Below are 20198 nucleotides of genomic sequence, written 5' to 3' on the forward strand. Positions count from 1 at the left end.
TGTGGAGCCGTTGTGGGCTGTAACTATGCGAGCCATGCGTTGCTCTATGGCCGTGGTGCGGGCCCCAATGGCGGCGATTTCGGCCTTAACTTCCGCCGCCGTTCGTGCGATCTCTGCTGCTAAATACCCCTTTACCTCTGCCAGGGATTGGAGGATGGCAGCGTTGGAGGCTTCTGGAGGGGCATCCGACCATGCGGGTGGACTCTCGTCTCCTCTCTGAGATGCAGCCTGGTCACTGTGTGCGCCACGTGCAGCGGGCCTCGGCGTGGTGAGCATGTCTGCTACTGAGACTGCCTCTCTGCGGCCGTACTTGCCGGTTTTGCGGCTGGACATCCGCGGGTACGGGGGTGCACCTCCTCGGGCTGAGTCAGGATCGGGATTTTAACGTGGTGAGTCGAGGTTTACAGCGGGTTACAGGGCGGTATTGGGAGTCTCGGGTGCGGAGCTCCTTCTCTAGGCGGCCATCTCGTTCAGCGCTCAAACCACGCCCCCGTGCCGACCATTCTTGTAGGCCATAAGTGTCGCTCCAGTGAGACTTGCAGGGTAGGATGTTCATTTGGTGCCTGCATGTGCCCCATGATTTCACTTGTCTGTTGGTGGCCCATTTGAGTCGGTTGAAGGCCATTCTTGGCTTATATACAGCAGCATTTGTCTAAAAAAGCGGGAGCAGCTCTATTCTGCCCCGCCCCCCCTCCTCGCCGCCACAAATAGTTTTATAAAGAAAGAAAGGCAAAATATAATACGCTGAGCTTTTGTACAGATACCATTTTCAAAGATGTTCCTTTTAATTAAAGGAGGCGGAGAGCTTTTAAAGTTAAAAAAAATAATCTGTCTTAATTTAAAAAATGTAGATTAATAACAAAATAAGATCATATATTGCATGAACCAGATACACTGTGTTTGTAACCTTTTTTTGGCATGTCCTATTTTATCGTAACCTATTTTTGGCAGCTCCTTTTATCTTATGTGATTAACCAATTTGACTGAATATTTATCATATGGAGATCTCTACAAATTATTGTAAATAAGGGTCTTTAATTTAGAAATTAATTTCCATCTGAAATTCAATTCATCCAAATTTGGACTAAATGGTGATCGAAAATCCTGAACTTCGAGTTGAAATGTACCACTAAAATGAGTCACTAAGCAACCAAAATGTTGATTTTATTCATCCATCAAGTGAGAAGTGAGCAATAGAGGGAAACAATGTACAATTATATATTATATAAATATATATATTTTCACTGCTCCTCTTGTTCTTCACAGTATTGGTTAACTTGATCTATGAACCAAGTGACTGGAAAATGTTCCTATCAGTGTACTGCAAATTATATACATAATGGTTATATTATGTATATATTTTGCAACACTCTAATTTGCCCATTTTTAGTCCTTTCTGGTTTGTCCGATTTAATTTCCAGAATCATGTTATCACTATTAAAATTTTGTAGAGCCAAAATGACATATGGCCAACATTTAGTTGTCCATCAAACATTTTATAGAAAATGGTTTGGCTGGGCCATGTTTTTCGCCATGCACTAGTTTAGTAGGGGTGCAGTCCAGGACATTTTTTGTCAAGCTTACAGAAAAACAGAAAGCACTCACCTGAACATATTTATGTCACAACAAGTCTTTGTTGCAGACCAGGAATATAATAGGGATGAAGTCACACTCATGAACACATAACAGTTTATTCACTAAACAGTAACCTATGAGTAAGTACCCACATGGTACAAATCATCTATGTAAATGTATTACTACCAGACTCTTTATGGGAATTTTGATAAACTTCTTAAGCCCTTAAGGACGAGTGACGGACAAGGACGAGTGACGGACACTCAGGGGATTGCCTTAATGACGAGTGACGGACCTCGTCCGTCACCCGTTAAATTTAACCCCAGATCGCCGCAATCGCGGCGATCGTGGGGTTAATGGTGCTCCAGTCTGCCTCTGTATTAGAGGCAGACCGGGAGCACCCGATAGTGCTGCCCCAGCACATGTGCCCGCTCTGACAGCATGTCAGAGCGGGCACATGTGCTCTGTATACTCACCTCCGCCTCCCTGCACTTCCGGGTTCAGTGTGAAGTGCAGGGAGAGATGGATCAGTGCTGATCCTGCCCCCTGGTGTAAAAAAAAAAAAAAGTAAAATTAAAATCCCACCCCCCTTTACCCATTTTAATAAAAAATTAACCCCTTCCCTGCCAATTGATCACTGACTACAGTGATCAATTGGCAGGGATTACATTTTACTATGATCTGATTTTTTTTTTTTAACCCCTGAGGGTTTAATTCTTTTTTTTTTTTTTAACCCTCAGGGATTAAATTTATTTTATTAATTAATTTAAATATTTTAAAATTATAAATTTAGCTAGCTGGGGAGGGTGGAAGTTAGTGTGGAATTGGGGGATTTAGTGTTAGGCTAACTAGGGGTTAACGTTAAAAAAAGTTTTAAAATAAGCTTTAAAAAGTTAAAAAATTAACTTAAAAAAAGTTTTAATAACGTTTAAGTAAAAAATTTAAAAAAATAAACCCTTTACCCAGTCCAAATAAAAATTAACCCCTTCCCTGCCAGTCGATCACTGCCTACAGTGATCAAAATACAGATCACAGTATTTAACCCCTCAGGGGTTAAATTTATTTAATTAACTAATTTAAATATTGTATAATTAAATATTTTGCTAGCTGGGGTGGGTGGGAGTTATGGGAAAATGGGGAATTTACTGTTAGTGCTGCTTACTGCTAGTTAGGGGTTAACGGTAAAAAAAAGCTTAGAAAAATGTTAAATCTGTAAAAAAAAGTTTTACGAAAGTTTAGGAAACTTTAAAAAAATTAAAAAGCAAAGCAAAAGTTTAAAAAATAGTTTTAAAAAGTAAAAAAAGTGTTTAAAAGTTAAAAAATACATTTAATAACGCTCATTACCACTACACCTGGTACAAGCTAGCGGAAAAATGATCCCACGCTAAGGTTCAAAATATGCCTTTTGAAATACCCTGGGATGTCTTCTTTAAGAAATGGTATGGCTTTATGGGGTATTTGGATTATATAGCCTGGTAAAATACTTTAAAATGGGACATGGGCACAGCGTAAAAATGTAAAGTTTGAAAAAAAATGGAATGGCTGTGTCCCAAATGTGCCCCTCCGATGTCCACATATACCTGGCAAAGGTACATACAGGGATATTTTTGTACTCAGCAGACATAGCTGAGCAACATATGAAGTATTATACAGTGGTGGTACACATAAGGTTTGCAAAATATACTGTGCAAACTCACTTTGTGTGTCAAAAAGGCAGAAAAAACGCTTATTACCACTACACCTGGTACAAGCTAGCGGAAAAATGATCCCACGCTAAGGTTCAAAATATGCCTTTTGAAATACCCTGGGATGTCTTCTTTAAGAAATGGTATGGCGGGGGGCGTGGCTAACTGCCGAGCTTAATGGTCGCATGATCCTTTAGCTCTGGCTATCAAGGCCTAGAATCTGTCTCAATCTGCTCAATTAGGACCTGCAAACCAGCAAAATTACAGATGGCACAGACTAAACAGAAGAAAGGCTCTGCCAAGACCGAAAAATTACATTTTTTTGGCAACAAACAGCCTGCAGAAACCTGGGAGCACCTCCGGCCTTCCCAAGATGGCGCCGGCAGCCCTGACCATCACCTAAATTCACAGAAAGAAATAGATCAAGCCACATCGGATGATCTACTTACTAAAAGCCACTTACAATTGGCGCTGGACACTCTCTCCCAGAAGCTCATCATGTCCTGGTAGCATTCCATGGATTCCCTGAGGAGAGATGTACAGGAGATTAGTAAAAGGGCGTCGCAAGTGGAGTCCAGGATAGACGATTTTGCCACAGCGCATAATGATCTTGCAACCCACGTGGAACAGCTAGAACAAAAGCTGGTAGTGACCGAAACAAAATTGGCGGACCTCGAGGACCGCTCAAGGAGGAATAATTTAAGGCTACGAGGGATACCTGAATCGACCCCACAGGAAGAGCTGCAGTTGTATGTTAGAGGCCTACTGAGGGCCTATGCGCCGGACATACCGGAAGAAATGCTTCTCCTGGACCAGGCACACAGACTGCCAAAGCCGCGACACCTCCCGAGTGATATTCCAAGAGATGTACTAGTCAAAGTACACTATTTCCACATTAAAGAAATGGTCCTGCGCACCTGCCGGAATAAATCTACTCCTCACCAGGAATACCCGACGGTGAAGATATTTGCCGATCTGTCCGCCTCTACGCTGAAGAGGAGGAAGGAATTTGCCCCTATTGCTGACTGCTCAGAGCCCAACGGGACTTACGCTACCAAGTGGGTCTAAAGGACACAGCTATGTGCGGACGTTATAAGGGCTCACCGCTATGCCCTAACATTCTGTTTTAATTTGTTGCGCCTACTATTAGGTCAGTTTATTATTATGCTTATGATTTCACAAAATGCTAAATGCTAAAATCCATGCTTTGGGCATGGACTAGGACAGGACACTGTCACAACACGACTTCACTACTATACCGGCACGCCTAACCAGACGGGACATCACCCCTCCCTCTCCCCCCCCCCCCCCCTCCTTGAGTCAGGGGCACAATACACAGAGATAACCAGCACAGCGAGGGGCAAAGTACTCATGTAACAAACCCACCTAACGGCCACATCCTTACGGCCCATTGTGCCTCACTCGACAGCACACTGCCAAACGCCACACTACACTCCAATAAGGCACGAGCGAGCTCATGGGATACAACACCAAGCTAATGCCACCGCATGTTCCTCATACTACGCCTGACCACTCCAGCAGCTGACCAGACTTTCACTGTTTAGTATAACAACCTGTTTATTCATGTGCCTTCATTTGTGTCTCGTGTCTCGTGTCTCCTAACAATGATTAAGCCTCTGTTATCATCTCTCTTTATTCACATATTATTCTGCTATGTTTAATCCTGACTTACCTATGCACAATTACTGTCTACTCACTAAGCTTTAGATAGCTCACACGCTGTAGATATTGTACCAACACGAATCAGAGCATTTAAAGCTAAGTTACTTTACCTACATTATTGTCAATAAGACCTCGTAGACTGCCTCAGCAATCTTGTTTACCTTAACTATAACAGGTGATGATATACAACCGTTAACTCACATAGACCTCCAGCGAGGACTAATAGTAATATCTAACGTAGGCAGCGACTGACAACACTATTGTAAAGCCATCTTATAATCTTTTGATATACCTAATTAACGTGTTTTAAGCCTGTTCTTAAATATAAAACTGGTGCATTGTACTGCCATATCCCAATGCTTTCTATGTTGTACACTTTGTGGTTTGAACTATGCATGCGGATTGCCTTTGGGGTACCATGCCTGATTGTTATCACCATATGCACTGCAAAAATAAAGAATTAAAAAAAAAAAAAAAAAGGACGCTTATGGTGTGTGCCCTAAAATGCACTATGTGGAGATAAAGAAAGAAAAATGCAATGAGGGCTACGTGTCCTGGGCATCTAAACTCTGAATATCCGCAGCATGAGCGGTCAGGTATCTAGTATGTAGATACAATTTTCCTCTGCATATAATATCCAGACCAATTTAAAGGTTTAACACTTAAGTATGCACTAACAGGGAATGTTCATATTAAGATGAATATGTGTATGTTCCAAAAAAAATAAATAATATTGTATGCAACAGCCGAATATAGGCATAGACTTAAAGAAACAATTCAAAGCCCTGTTAACATGTAACAAACCTGTTTTACCCAACGGGATATGTGTGATAGAATGTCTAACGTTGCTAACATGATGTTTATTGATCGCTGGGCAGGCGCTAAAGGGTACCTGTGTGCCCGGAAATGTATCTAGAGCCATAGGTAAATAGATAGTGAGGATGTATCTCAGACCTTATATTGTGACATGCCCGGGTTGTCGTACATAGAAAATGTACTATAGGCAGGTCCTAAACCACATAACCAATCTGTTAAGGCCGTTAGCCATCCACATAGATATCTAGATATATACCCCTCATGGCTCCGCCACTAGGTGCCATGACCCCGCCAGGGGCAAGTTGTAAATATCCCAGTTATGCCCCTTCCGGTCACCCGCTTCCCCCTCCTACCCCCAGAGTTCATGAACTGAACGCAGCTTTCTCTAGTGAAACAGATAACAACATTGATAGAGGAAACATATCTGAACAGCACTTGCGAACTGCAAATCTGATAAAGTCTCCAAACACCCACAGACAATGCAGACAGGCAGCACTGATCCACCAGCACCACTTTACACACACCAAATGAGCATGAAATTACAAACTCACAATGTGAGAGAACTTAACACCCCGCATAAAAGAAGGGTACTATTGGAGTCTATGAAGAGAGGCATTGATATAATGTGCCTACAGGAGACCCATTTTAAACATAACAAAATTCCAGAATTTGGGTCAAGGGACTATCCTATTCAATACCACGCGACACACTCATCCAAATCTAGGGGTGTGTCCTTCCTCTTCCATAAATCCCTCGCCTTCGAATTAAGACAAATCCAAAAAGACACGCAGGGCCGCTACATTATACTCTATTGCAACATAAATATGGTCAACTATACATTAGTGGGGATATATGGTCCAAATACGAACCAAAGAAATTTCTTGCTTAACCCCTTCAGGACCGCTGACGGTTCAGGACCGTCAGCGGTAAAACGTGCGTTTGGACCGCTGACGGTCCTGAACCGTCATAACGGTTTTGGGCTACTTACCTGATCGCCGTCGGTCCCACGGCGGCGATCAGCTCTCCTCCCGGTCCAGGGGGACTGCCTGTCTGCCCGGGCAGTCCCCCCTCGGCAGATCAGGACCCCACGGCCATGTGATCACTCGATCACATGACCGCAATAGGGGTCTGTGTATCTGCCTGCAGGGGGACTGTCTGTGCTGACAGGCAGTCTCCCTGCAAGTAAAAAATCATTAAATAAAGTGTAAAACAAAAAAATCAGTGTAAAAAAAATTATAATATGTGTATATATATATGATATATATACATGTATTATATCTATATATAATATATGTATATGTATCATATATATAATGTCACACTAAGTGTATTTTTATATTTATATATACGTATATTAATATAAAAATACACTTATATTTAAATTACACACGAATATATACAATATATATAATAACTATATATATGGTATATATATATTATTATAAAATACAAATAATATGTTAATAAAAATAAATAACAAAAAATAAAAATAATTTTTAATAATTAAAAAAAAATTATATATATATATTCAATTTTATTCTAACAGTATTTTGATATTGATATATATATATTTATATCAAAATACACTTAGAATGTAATGATATATATATCTATGTATAAATAAATAAATAAAAATAATACGAAATATACATATGTCCACATACAAAATTACATTAATAATTTCATAAATATACACGTAGACGTCAAATATATAAATATGTATATATATTAAAATTCTACGTGCATATTTATGTAATATTTTTACCTAATTAAGTAATTTTAATGATTGCAATTTGAGGGACCTGCCTGCCAACCCAGGCCAAAAGTCCAGATAATTTAATTTGCTAGCACTGTGCTTAACCCTGTAACTTTCTATGACACCCTAAATCCTGTACATGGGGGTACTGTTTTACTCGGGAGACTTCGCTGAACACAAATATTAGTGTTTCAAAACAGTAAAACATATCACAGCGATGATATTGTCAGTGAAAGTGAAGTTTTTTGCATTTTTCACACACAAACAGCTCTTTCACTGAGGATATTATTGCTGTGATATATTTTACTGTTCTGATACACTAATATTTGTGTTCAGCGAAGTCTCCTGAGTATAACAGTACCCCACATGTAGAGGTTTTATAGTGTTTGTGAAAGTTACAGGGTCAAATATAAGGCTTGATTTTACTTTTTTTTTTTATTGAAATTTGTCAGATTGGTTAGGTTGCCTTTGAGAGCGTATGGTAGCCAAGGAATGAGAATTAGCCCCATGATGGCATACCATTTGCAAAAGAAGACAACCCAAGGTATTGCAAATGGGGTATGTTCAGCCTTTTTTAGTAGCTACTTAGTCACAAACACCGCCCAAAGTTAGCGTTTTTTGCATTTTTAACACACAAACAAATATAAATGCTAACTTTGGCCAGTGTTTGTGACTAGGTGGCTACTAAAAAAGACTGGACATACCCCATTTTGAATACCCTGGGTTGTCTACTTTAAAAAATATGTACATGTTAGGTGTGTTTCGGGGATTTATGACAGATAACGGTGTAACAATGTCACTATTGATACATTTAAAATATATATATATTGAAACAGCAATTTCCTACTTGTATTTATAGGCCTATAACTTGCAAAAAAAAGCAATAAAGCATGTAAACACTGGGTGTTTTTAAACTCGGGACAAAATTTTGAATCTATTTAGCAGTTTTTTTCATTAGCTTTTGTAGATAAGTAAAAGATTTTTCAAGTAAAAGTCCAAAAACATGTTTTTTTTTTATTTTTCACCATATTTCATTATTTTTTTTAAATACAATATATGACATAATATAAATACTGGTATGTAAAGAAAGCCCTTCTTGTCGTGAAAAAAACAATATATAACTTGTATGGGAACCGTAAATGAGAGAGCGGAAAATTACAGCTAAACACAAACACCACAAAAGTGTTAAAACTGCTCTGGTCCTTAACGTACAAACATCGCAAAAACAGGCCGGTCCTGAAGGGGTTAAAGTTCTCAATAGAATACCGCCCACTCAAAAAAAATCACTGCTGATCTGTGGTGACATTAATCATGTTATGCAACCAATGGTGGACACATCGCTCTGCCCTGATGCACCTAGGACCAAACAATTAACACAACAATGCAAGACGCTAACCAAACTTATGTTAGAACACAATATATACGATGTGTGGAGGGTACAACACCCAAACGAAAAAGGGTATACGTATTTCTCGCAAGTCCATAAGTCCTATTCCAGGATTGACATGATTCTAGTCTCCACAAACTTATTACAAAATGTCACTACTAGTGAAATCGGAGACATAAGCTGGTCCGACCACGCTCCAGTATCTGCAACACTACAGGCTAAATTTGACCATAGGGGAAAAGCCCCATGGAGGCTAAATGATACACTAATTAATAATGCTGACTTCTGTGCACAGACCAAACATGATCTTACTGAATACTTCAACAACAATACACTTCCTGAACTAAAACCAACAACGACATGGCAAGCACATAAAGCGGTGTTCCGGGGAATCTTTATAAGTAGGGCCTTCTATCTGAAAAAGACAAGGGAGAAAAGATATCTAGAACTACTGAAAACACTACGGGACCTACAAAGTACCCAATACATAAACCTCACGATAGAACATGAGAGAGAAATAGCAAATATCACTAAACAAATAAATTAGATGCTTTTAGATACTATGGCATACATGCTCCAAAAATTAAAAATACGCAACTATACACAGAGCAATAGAGCCGGAAAAGCCTTAGCATCTTTACTGAGGCAGAAACTAGCTCAATCAAAAATACCCTACCTACACATCCAAACAGGGGGGGAAATATACCACCCACAGGGAATACTTAAGGAAATGGCTACCTTTTACACAGCGCTATATAACATACAAAACGACCCACAAACACACCAACCAACCTTAACAGAAACGCAAAATTTTCTCTCCGGGATAAACTTAACCAGCCTCCCGCTAGCACAACAAGAAGTAATCAGTGCGCCCGTAACCATACACGAAGTCTTACAAACGATAAAATCACTACCCCAAGGCAAAGCACCTGGCCCAGATGGTCTAACCAATAATTACTATAAAACATTTTGCCACACAATATGACCACACCTAGTAAACACATTCAACCACATAATATCCACAGGCACTATGCCGCAAGAAATGTTGATGGCACATATAGTTACTCTACCGAAGCCGGGAAAACCACCTAACAAACCACAAAATCTAAGACCTATTTCCTTGCTAAATACGGACACCAAAATTCTAGCCAAACTATATGCCACAAGGGTGGCAGATATGATCCCTACCATAATTCAACAAGACCAAGTGGGGTTTGTAAAAGGTAGGCAGGGGGCGGATGGTACGAGGAAGCTATACAACTTAATATACTCCAAGCAGCAACGGAAAGAGCCCAGTGTGTTCCTGTCATTGGATGCTGAGAAAGCGTTTGACAGGCTGCACTGGAGCTTCTTAAGAGAAACGCTGCGGAAATTTAACTTCCCTCGCCAATTCCTAGACCTGATCGCAGCACTGTATTCCGAGCCCACTGCCAAAGTTACAAACAGTGGTTTTACCTCTTTACCCTTTAGAATATCCAACGGAACGCGGCAAGGTTGCCCGCTGTCACCGCTCTTATATATTTTGGCCTTAGAGCCTCTGCTTCAAAAAATCAGGGATGATAAATGAATCACCGGCATAGTAAAAGGGGGGAACGAATACAAGCTCACAGCATTTGCGGATGATGTAATGCTCTCATTAACTAATCCGCTCACATCTATCCCAGCATTCAACGACGCCTTAGCCAAATACAGTGCTTGCTCATACTATAAATTGAATGTCGCAAAAACACAAGCCATGTGCTTCCATGCAACACCAGAAATAGCCAAAACATTGCAACAATCTAACGCCTTTGAGTGGCGACAGGACCACCTCACATTTTTGGGTATTCCATTTATGGCGCATGTACATAAATTACTCAAAACTAATTACTATACGCTTCTCCATACTATAAAAAACCAGCTCTTAGGCTGGAAAAATAAATATATCTCATGGACTGGCAGGGTAACGGCCGTAAAAATGATGGTCCTACCCAAACTCCAGTACTTGTTCTGCACCCTGCCCATACAATTGCCAACGTCTTACATCGCTGAGGCACAGAAAACACTTAATTCCTTTGTATGGAAATATAAGAGGCCTAGAGTCACAGCGAATATACTATACCTACCGCGAACAAGAGGGGGCATGGGACTTCCGAACCTAGACCTGTACTATAGAGCGGCAATACTTGGCCCATTAATGACAGCGTTTCATCTTCACGCCTCCCCCTCCCCCCCGTGGGTTCGAATAGAGGCGACATACACTGAGGGCCGCGACATCACGGCACTGGCAGGGATACCTAAAAGATATAGGAGAAAATTTCAGGATATGCTTCCTATTACTTCTTTGTCGTTAAAGACATGGGACAAATACACAAAAACCCAAAACCTGATGCTCCGCTCCTTTGAAATACTTATCCCACACTTGAATATAAACAGATGGGCTAGCTTAGGCCTAACGCATGTACACCAACTTGTAGATAATAATGAGCACATCCCCTTTCACACCCTACAAAAAATGTAAGGGCTACCACCCACAGCTGAATTCGCGCACCGGCAAATAAACTCATGGATAAGGAAACATAAAGAGACGAACACAACACAGACTATGAAGGGGAATACGCTGATATTAGAGAAACTGTGCGGGTCACATAAACGATCGCCTGGCATCATCTCTACACTCTATGATAGCTCCCTACCCACAATGGACATTAGGCAGATGCACTTCATTAAACAATGGGAAAAAGACATAGGCAGAAGCTTGCCAGATGATGAATGGAAGAGGAGTTTTGAAGCTAATAAACAACTCACACTATGCACCTCCCACATAGAGATGGCCAGAAAAATGCTTTATAGATGGCATATGGTACCGACCAAGCTGAAACATATAGACCCTAAGCAAACGGGAGCATGTTGGAGATGCGGGCATGATACGGGGGATGTTCTGCACGTCTGGTGGACGTGCCCAACCATTATCAAATTATGGGACGACACAAAATCCCTCATACAGAAAGTAGGGAATGTAGATATCCCTCTAGTGCCGGAAATTTTTCTCCTACAACACATCCCACCGCAGCTGCCTAAATCTCATAAATATCTGCTCTTCCACATCACTATAGCAGTATTAACAACCATAGCTAAAGCCTGGTTCCAAAATGCACCACCAAACATAGAAATGTTAAAGTATATGAATGCGCAACCAGAGCTCACAGAGCCCCACAAAGATTTTGGGTGGAAGCGTGGAGACTATGGGACGAGTACAGGAACCCCCTGTGCCAGGTCGCATAAAAGGCAGTAGCTACAAAGATATGGAAACACAGAAAGGGGCCATGATACCAAACCCGCCAAGAAACACCTCAAGGGCTTGAGACACCCTAGCTTTGAGATCACAAGACTTAAATGCGATCACACTAGAGACCTCATTAGACAACTCTGGGAAACCACGTTTCAACCTTTCCCCCCCATCCCTGCCCACCCTTCCCCAGTTGATAGTTGATAAAAAAATTGTCTACGCTAAATAAATGACACTAGGTACATACAGAAGTTGAGCCTAAACTGATGATACGCGGAACATTGAACTGAGCCACAAGCCAACAGGGATGATAAGGAATGGGACACATAGCTGAGGGATACCATAAGAATTGAGTGATACGTGACCATACTGAATGTGAATAACTGGCTGAGTACTGGGAGCCACCCTCGGTGTGTCACTTATATATACCAAAACTGTATACTCTGCTTGAATGTCCTAAGCTATTTGTATATGTCTGGGATGTTGCTCATGTTAATTGGCCCAAAAGATGTTATGCCTTGCTCATAGCTCACTGGCCAATAGCCTTGCTAAGGTCGAACAAAATACGTAATACGAACAACCACACGGCAAGTCTCTGAAATGCATAGTCACAAATTGGACTGTTTATTATGTAATGCAAGTATCTCAACGTATTTCCTGAAAGACTGTGAAAACATGTGCAAAGCTCCTCGTATAACGTATACTGTGTATAATTCAATGTATAATGTGAATAATTCAATGTATGCCTCAGACTGCATGACAAAAGTGCACGATGTTCCTAGTGCTCATTGAACGATGATGTATTACATTGTATGACATTGAAAACTTCTAATAAAAAAAAAGAAATGGTATGGCTTTATGGGGTATTTGGATTATATAGCCTGGTAAAATACTCTAAAATGGGACATGGGCACAGCGTAAAAATGTAAAGTTTGAAAAAAAATGGAATGGCTGTGTCCCAAATGTGCCCCTCCGATGTCCACATATACCTGGCAAAGGTACATACGGGGGTATTTTTGTACTCAGCAGACATAGCTGAGCAACATATGAAGTATTATACAGTCGTAGCACACATAAGGTTTGCAAAATATACTGTGCAAACTCACTTTGTGTGTCAAAAAGGCAGAAAAAACACTTATTACCACTACACCTGGTACAAGCTAGCGGAAAAATTATCCCACGCTAAGGTTCAAAATATGCCTTTTGAAATACCCTGGGGTGTCTACTTTAAGAAATGGTAGGCCTTTGTGGGGTAGTTTGAATTTAAAACCTGCGAAGATGCTTGGAAATTGCACATAGGCCCAGCGTCAAAATTCAAAGTTCTGTAAAAACTGATATGGCTTGGTCTCCTATATGGCACTGTAGCTTCACAAAATAGTGCCAAAGACATTCATTGGGGATGTCTTTTTACTCAGAAGACTTAGCTGAGCATAATTTGGGGGTTTTGAACTTAGTGGCACATATGAAATATACAAAATGCCCAGCACAAATGCAATCCGTATGTAAAAAAATGCCCCAAATTATTTTTTACCACATACTTTGGCATATATTGGTGAAAGAATGGGGGCATGCTAAGGCACAATATGCACCTTATGATATACCCTGGAGTGTCTACTTTTACAAATGATAGGCCTTTGTGTTTTTTTTTTTGAACAGTCAAACTATTATAATACCCCAAATGGAAGCATAGGCTCATTAAATCCGTCTCTCAAAATTCTACTGTGAATACTGAAAAGGACAGGTCTCCTGTATGGCACTGTAGCTTCACGAAATAGTGCCATAGACATACAATGGGGGTGTCCTTTTACTCAGAAGACTTAGCTGAGCATAATTTGGGGGGTTTGAACTTAGTGGCACATATGAAATATACAAAATGCCCAGCAAAAATGCAATCCGTGGGTGGCGGGGCCTGGCCGCCGAGCTGGATGGACGTGGGGCACCTCGGCTCCTCTGTGAAACCCTAATATCCAGCTCAAAATTACACTCTCCCCCCTAAAAAAACACCACACATCAGCTACTAGAAGGCAAAGGGGACCTGAGCACAACCGTCTGTGTACATTATGACCCCCTGTCCTACCGGCGAGGCTGACTGCTGGGCAGCTGGGACTGCGGCCTGCCGTGAGGCTCTGGCGGGAGATGCGGCCGGTCTCCCGCGCTTAGTCCGGCGGGACCCCCCATGCACCTACCGAAGGCCCCGTTCTCCCCCCCTGTGGGCCGGGGCGGTTATCCCGGACCCCACCGGGGATGCAGCGAACACTCAAGCCACTTGAGCGGCGGAAACACAAAACCGAGACCGCATGGCAAAAATCAAGATGGCCGCCTCGCCTACAATAAGCCTAAGAACAGAGGCGGTCACAGCAGAGCAACGGCGGAGCTGTCTAGCCGGCAGGGAGCATTCCAGAGCAAAGATTTAATCGTATTGCTCGCAACCTTGCTAAGCCATCAGACCCACTACAGCAAGCAACCATAGCAGATCATCACCCTCCTTCGAGGTCCGAAGCCTGTCAGGTACTTACCCCTTGCCGCTCCACCAATCACATCAGCCAAACCAGCGCCCCACTCTTCTTCTGGGCTGGGGGCCCGCAGGGAGGGACATCCAGACACCTGTCCACATACCCCTAGGAGAAACCGAGTCACAGAGACCCTGAGGGCTCACGATTCAGCCTCTTGGAGAAAGCAGGACTATGGACACAAGGCACAAGCCCTCACCAGAGCTCGAGCTGTGGAGTAACCCAGCTCTTCATAAAAAGTGTACCTCATGATTTAAGTTTATATGCCTCACGATCTCTCTCACACTGTTGGCCACCCGGTGATACTAATACACAATCACATTGTCAGCTAGAGTAGCCTGTTGATGGATCTATTCTAAACTCTCTTCCCTGACAAGTCTTTGCTTTATCATTTTGTTTTGTGCTATTATAAAATAAGTGCAGTACATGTCACTGTATGCCTGTCTGTTATACCCTGCACTTATAAAATCTTAAAATCTTGCAACTAAACTACTATAAATGCAGACTAACCATAAAAAAGTGCTAGTACTAACATACCCCTGATTATTGAAAATGTTGTGGAAAAGCATGTGGACTGCCTTTGGGGTACCCCATGCGTGTGTTATCTCTTTTGCACTACAAAAATAAAGAATATAAAAAAAAAAAATGCAATCCGTATGTAAAAAATGCACAACATTATTTTTTACCACATACTTTGGCATGTAATGGTAAAAAAATGGGGGCATGTTAAGGCACAATATGCACCTTATGAGATACCCTGGAGTGTCTACTTTTACAAATGGTAGGTCTTTGTGGTTTTTTTTTGAACAGTCAAACTGTTATAATACCCCAAATGGAAGCATAGGCTCATTAAATCCGTCTCTCAAAATTCTACTGTGAATACGGAAAAGGACAGGTCTCCTATATGGCACTGTAGCTTCACGAAATAGTGCCAAAGACATACAATGGGGGTACCGTTGTACTCAGCAGAAGTAACTGAACACATAATAAAACTTTGTACAGGAATAGCACACACCAACTTTACAAAATACACATGAGAAGTTCTTTGTTATAAGTTTGTGTGCGAAAACCCCCAAAAAACACAATTTTACTCCAATATTTAGCAGAGGTTGTCGGTAAAATGGCTATGTAGAAAGTGTCAAAACAACCTTTGGTAAATAGCCTGTGGTGTCTACTTTATATAAATATATACTTTTGTGTGGCAATTTTGTTTTCTTTTATGGCTATTAAGCTTACAAGACAAACATACCAAATTCTAAAATCGCTCCACATTAAAAGTTTATTTTACTCCTTGTGCTTTGTGACCTGTAACTACCAAAAAAAACTTAAAATCCCAGACACATTATATATTCTGTAAATCAGAACAACTAAATGAATTTATTTTTAATTACTTTCCTTAACCTGCACTAATTGTGCACACATTATTATTGAAAAAACTGTAAAAAAACATTTTGCATTTTTTTGCATATTTCTGTATTGTTTTATAATAAATAAGCATGTATATATATATATATATATATATATATATATATATATATATATATATATATATATATGTTACATCAAATTAAAGCCCTTTCTGTCCTTTAAAAAACGGTATATAATATGCGTCGGTGCAATAAATTAGTCAAATGCAAATTGCAGTTGAACGCAAACAGCAAAAAATGCCGTTGTCATAAAGTGAAAGACAAGCTTCCGAAGCTCTGTCCTTAAGGGGTTAAATAAAATTTGGAATACACTTTGCTATTATTATTTAGTGGATATAGACACCCTCTTGAGATAATCTTTTTTTAAATTCTTGTTTAGTAGTAAAGTCACTAGTGACTTTCTTCACCAAACAACAAGCTGACAATTGTCTTGCAAATTCCAGTCCAAATCTTTGGCCACAAATTCTTAGAAATAAAGAATTTTTTAGAATTTTTAGAAGTCATTTGTCAATTCAAAACAACTCACAGTTTAGACCTGAATTTCCTAACCCAATCCTGAAAGCACAACAGTCTGGAATTGATATATTTCTCAATTCTTTCTCTATGGAGATACTGACAAAAATCAAATTTGATTGTGCCTTGAATACACTGAGTTGAGAATTACCGGTTTAGAGACCAGTCCCCCCCCCCCTGGAGTAATTTTTTTTTTTTTTTGGATAATCAGTTTTTATTAAAGCGAGAACAAGACAAATTTCGGGCACGCAGGCCCGCCAGAATAACAGAAGGTATAAGTACAATGTAATAGCATGAAATAGCCATGAAAAATATGTATACATATAAAGAGTCAGTGTCATGTGATATCAGATCACAATGCAGGTATGGTTACATTCCCTAACCGACATGGTAACATTGTCACGTGGAGACCGTAGTTGACTAGACCAGTCCGTTGTGGACCATGTCAATGTAGACCTATGAGTGTGTGAAGCGTCCCTAGGTTTGCGTGGTCATAAGCGATTACTATCGTCGGTCATCGTGAAGGAATGTGGGAGTGTGTCGTGTTGTGTCATGACCTGGTATGACCCGTACGGGTCTGGTCCCTGGAGTAATTTATGGTTTCAAGAAAGGTTGTTTACTAAACACATGCTGGACCAGACATCTCAATTTCTAGAGAAATTACAAATAAAATACAAACATTTGAGATTTTTCATGAAACATTTGGAGCATCTACAAGGGAACTGCAAATCAAAACAGATTTGCGTCTTCTGCTTTTTCGAGCCAAAATGTACAATTTCGTACTCAAACAAGCTGACCTCCCAGCATCTTCCCTAGAACAGTAGTTCTGAACCCAGCACTATACTAAATATCTTATATTTAACAATTATGGTACACACAACAAAGACTTTCAGTATTCAAAGCCAGGCTGAACTTCATGGACCTTTCCCACCACAAATACATCTGCGTATCTGGATTTAACTTGGCAGTAATCCAACCCAAGAGATCAGCAAGGTATTTATTGATGGTTTCTATTGACTAATTTTTGCATGGTTTGAAAAAGATTAAAATATTAGTTTCACCTGGATGCTACTAATACTGTAGAATTAGTTTTTTCTTTTGCTTTATGATATTACCCAATAAAAGCACATTCACTGAATGTTATATGTGAATATTACACTGGATACGCTTTTCATCTTTCCAGTCTTGTGCATAAGAGCATTTCTAGGAAGCTCCCACCCTACCTGAGTAGAATGCTCTCCCCAGCTGTTCCCACCTCCTATAACATCCGATCCAGTGCCAGCACTTAATTTAGCATACCGCTATACAAAAAAAAAGTCTTGATCACTGCAATTATAAAGCCCACGGAGCAACGCAGGGGGGGGAGTGGGCCTTGACAGGGCCAGAAAGTTGGCAGGTGAACTGGAGGTCAGGGGATGGGGCCTAGCTAGTGTGGGGAGGAGAGTGGTAGTTTAAATAGCGGCCATTTTAGGTTGAGGCCATTCTAATCTGAGCTGCCCTTACCTGTGAATTGTCCCTCCCACCCTCCCTTTGTGTTATGTTTTTGTGGTAGTTCCCGTTTGGTCACAGCGGCGGGAAATAGGGCTTGAGTAAACTGGCTATTTGTGGGTTATGAAAGTGTTATGCCAAGGTCTAGGCCGGAAGTTAAAGTGTTTGGTAGGTTCTAGCCCGTCGGTGGCGACGAACCTAGGGGTGTAGGGGTGTCTGGGTACACCCCTGCAGGTAAACAAATGTTGGGGGCCTCTTTGGTAGGCCAGGTATTATTCGTTATGTATCAATTGTTATGTTTGTATTGTTTTGGTAGGGTCATTGTCAGGGGTATTTGGGATCGAGAGGAACAGAGTTATTACTGTTGACAATGACCCTAAATTGTTAATTTAAATATTTTATAATTAATAAAGCTGTGGACGTTGTACTCCAACAGAATAAGCGGTGTCAGTGTTTTATTTATAAGTTTGCACATGCCGAATAACGTCTGTGCACATGTCATGGAATAACCTCACGGACTGAGTCAAATCTTCTTTCAATCTTAAATCCTTTAAGAGTATTTTGGAAATAAATCACTTATGCTAAAATATAAATATTAAGGAAGGTGCACTCACAGGACTTTGTAAATAAATCATGAACTTTTATTGTGCAATTACACACCAGAAAGTGTGTTAACGTTTCAGTCCTCTATGGGACTTTTCTCAAGACCCATACAGGACTGAAACATCAACACATTTTCTGGTGGACAGAAGTGATACAGTGTGTGTATCTGGCTGTGTTTGTGTCAGTGTTTATGTGTATCTGTGTGTATGTATACCTGTTCCTGTGTACTTGTGTGTCAGTTGGTATGTGTACCTGCGTGTCTGTATATGTACCTGTGTGTGTATATGAATGTCAGTGTGTGTAAGTGAGCATCTATGCGTGTGGCAATGCAGACATTCCATCATTCCAGTACCAACACTGCACACAAATACACTACTGCATTCAAACGCTAACACTGCACACAAATACACTACTGCATTCAAACGCTAACACTGCACACAAATACACCACTGCATGTATATCTGTGTTCCTGTGTGTGTATCAGTGTTTGTGTAAGTGCGCATCTGTGTGGCAATGCATACATACCAGCATTCCTACGCTAACATTGTACACAAATACACCCCTGCGTGTGTCTGTGTGTATCTTAGTGTGTGTACATATTTGTGTCAGTGTGTGTAAGTGTGTATCTCTGTGTGTGGATTTGCCAGTGTTTATGTATGTGTCTCTGTGTGCATAAGCCAGTCTGTGTCAGTGTGTGCATGGATCAGTGTGCTAATGTGTATGTATATCTGTGAATGTAAGTCATACATCTTGGCAATCAAACACAATATGCACACACACCCCTGAAAACATTACATACAAAGACACACCCTGAATTCAAACTCAAAAAAGTATATAGAAACACACCCCTTCACTCAAACACCAATACTACACCCTACATGCACACACATACTGTATACAACCTGCGCACATTCAAATGCACAAACACTACTCAAAAAAATACAGCCTTGCAAGAATGGTCAAATGGTAGATCCCCAGATGGCATAGCACTGTAGGAATTGTATAACAGATGAGGCTCTTTTTTCTTGCGCTAAAGGGGAGGCTCAAAACAATGTATTGCACTATATTAGTTTTGCCACTGTGTTGGGGTGGAGAGCGTGATTGCATGCCAGGGAGTGGAAGTGTGTGTGTGGAGGGGGGGGGGGGGGGCAGGATTCAGGGGGCCCAAGCAAATGCTTGCCCAGGGTCCAATAAATGTTAAGGACGGCCCTGTATGTCTGTATTAGTAAATATTTGTGTCTCTGTGCATTAGTGTGTTTGTGTATGCATGTATCAGTGTGTATATGTATGTGTATTAGTGTGTGTGTGTGTGTGTGTGTGTGTGTGTGTCTGTAATGTGAGAGTGGTATGGTATGGGCAATGCAAAGGTAAAGTTGCAGGCAACAAATTATATGCATAAATACATATACAAAGCATGGGGAAACACGCATAAGATCATATACATTTAAAGGATTATAGACTGTGTGAGGAAAATGACACTGCTTTCT

Source organism: Pelobates fuscus, chromosome 1 (assembly GCF_036172605.1).
Source record: "Pelobates fuscus isolate aPelFus1 chromosome 1, aPelFus1.pri, whole genome shotgun sequence".
NCBI lineage: Eukaryota > Metazoa > Chordata > Amphibia > Anura > Pelobatidae > Pelobates > Pelobates fuscus.